The sequence below is a fragment of the Aegilops tauschii genome, chromosome 3, assembly GCF_002575655.3.
Source record: "Aegilops tauschii subsp. strangulata cultivar AL8/78 chromosome 3, Aet v6.0, whole genome shotgun sequence".
NCBI classification, from domain to species: domain Eukaryota; kingdom Viridiplantae; phylum Streptophyta; class Magnoliopsida; order Poales; family Poaceae; genus Aegilops; species Aegilops tauschii.
Genome location: NC_053037.3, coordinates 554,094,391 through 554,096,618, shown reverse-complemented (window position 1 = coordinate 554,096,618; position 2,228 = coordinate 554,094,391). Strand labels below are relative to the sequence as shown.

General features: G+C 58.1%; 1 long non-coding RNA gene across 1 annotated transcript; it reads right to left on the bottom strand.

The window, feature by feature from the left end:
- Positions 1 to 402: 402 nt before the first annotated feature.
- Positions 403 to 1,903, bottom strand: LOC120976961 (uncharacterized). Its single transcript, XR_005773681.2, has 2 exons — positions 1,720 to 1,903; positions 403 to 1,620 (listed from the first exon to the last, which is right to left on the bottom strand). It is a non-coding gene; the product is annotated as an uncharacterized lncRNA (long non-coding RNA).
- Between the last annotated feature and the right edge of the window lie 325 nt (positions 1,904 to 2,228).

Sequence of the window (2,228 nt, the reverse complement as noted above, 5' to 3'; positions counted from 1 at the left end):
CGGCAGCATTATGGAGCCAACCATGATTCCTCCACCCGCTGGTGCTTCCAGTATCCCGCGCGCCCTGCTCATGTGCCGTGCGCGCTGAGACATATCCAAAGGAGTTTCTTCCACCCGGCCTGACCGGCTTGCTTTCCAGCGCGACAGAGCCACCAGAGGAGGGGAGTTGGCAGCATCCAAAGTATCCCTCAGCACATCTGGTTGGCCCTGCGCGGGAGTTGGCGGCCCATCACCTACTCTGTGCTGAGCGAGCCGCAAGATGACGCGCACTGCACCGCACCACCGGCCCCCACTCTACTGGACAGGGATCAGGTGACGTGCACCTTTGCATGTGACGTGCACCTTTGCATGTCACCGTGTGACTTGCGGCCCAAATTTAAATTTAAACATTGCGAAAAAATCTAAAAAAATCATGCATGTTCACAGCACATATTAAGATAATCGCTAAAAAATTCAGATCAAAATTCGAAACATACATCAAGATGCAAAAAAGAAAAATCTGTCATGAATACTTGCGAATGGTTCTCTGTATACTGTTCACACGGAGCGTCCTCCGAAGCGTCGAGGAAGCAGCAGTCCAGCAGGTCCTCAGCCCCCAGCACAGCCGGCGCCGCGGCCGCCTCCACCAAGCCGGCGAAAGGAACAGAGAAATCCGGCCCAACCACGCTCGCCGCCGACGAGCTCCGCGCGACCTGACTCTAGCTCCGAGCCAACCGAACCGCACCAGGGGGAGGGGGGCCTGGCGGAGGTGGGGGGGAGTGCCATGCCCGCGCTCCTCTGAGCATCCACCGACATCCGCAAAGAAGCATCTTGCCTGAGGAGGGTGCCGTGGGGGAGGCCAGAATTAGGGGGAACCACCGGAGCTGGCAGACCCGCAACGCGCCCCCGCCCACCACCGGACGAGGAGCCCCTCGGCTCCGTGCAGTTCCTGGCGATGTGGCCCTCGCCACCACAGCACACGCACACCATCTTCTTCCAGCAATACCTGAAGATGTGCTTCTCATCCCCGCAACTGTAACAACATCCATGGAGACAAGCCGGGATGTTCATCCGCGGCGGCCTGGAGGAGGGGAGAGTCAAGCCTGGCGGCGCCGCTGGGCCGGCGGCGGTGGAGAGACGGGGCTCCTTGGGCGACGACCGCGCCTGGATTGCCAGCCAGGAGCTGCGGCCGGCGGCGGCGGACGAGAGCCCCTGGCCGCCCCCTGCGAGATTGGCCCAAACGCCGTACAGAGGACATCTGGGACGACGACCATCGAGCGAAGTAGGGGGCGCGACGAGGGAGTGGGACTGGAGGGCGCCGACAACCCAGAGAGGGAGACCCGCGAGACCATCACGGCGGCAGAGGGGGAAGGGGGGCGCCTGGGGAAGAAGGGCACCCGAGGAAGGAGGTGGACGTCGGCCCCGGAGTGGCGACCGACGGGGACGGTGGCCGCCGGCGCCGGAGTGGCAGCCGGCTCTCAGGGAAGGGGAGAGCTCTCAGTCTACCGGCAAATTTTTTTCAAGATTGTGAGCCCATCTAGTTGCGAAAGAAAAAAAATCTGAGAATCAAGAACTCAGAAGGAAACGTCAGTAGTGGATTGTGCCATTGAAAATTGGTTGAAGGTGTGAACTCAAGGCATGCTGCAACGATGCAAAAATGGTAGAAAATTTTCAGTTCAATAACAATCAAACCGGGAATTCTAAGAATGGAGACGGAGAAAAAACATGAACCATACAAACCTTCAATCCGTGGCAGGGAGAATCGGGGAAGGATAAACAACTAGCCGATGCGAGCGAGAAGATCGGCGTGGCGTGGAAAATCGCCAGTCGCCAGCTAGCCCCACGGCGCCCTCGTCTCGTTGCTCCCGCCAAATCCAGCCCTCCTCCCCGCCAAAACCAGAGTAAATATCCCCTGCCTCCACAACGTGGGTTTCTTGGGGGGCTGTGGGCTACCTCCTTTGCACTGAGAAAATTGAGTAGTGTAGCAGCCGTGGGATGCAGATTGCACGGTGGATGTTGTGCTAAGTCAGCGAGAGACTTTTTTGAACACGGTACAGATGCAAGCGCTTATATACACGCGCATATACTCACCCCTATGAACGCACACACGCACACCCTACCCCTATGAGAACCTCCGAAAGACTGAGCCGGCATATCATCTTGAAATTTACGAAGTCACCCTAGGCACCTCGTCATTGACGGGAACATCTCCTCCCACTAAATGCGCATCGCCGGAAATCCAGAAATAA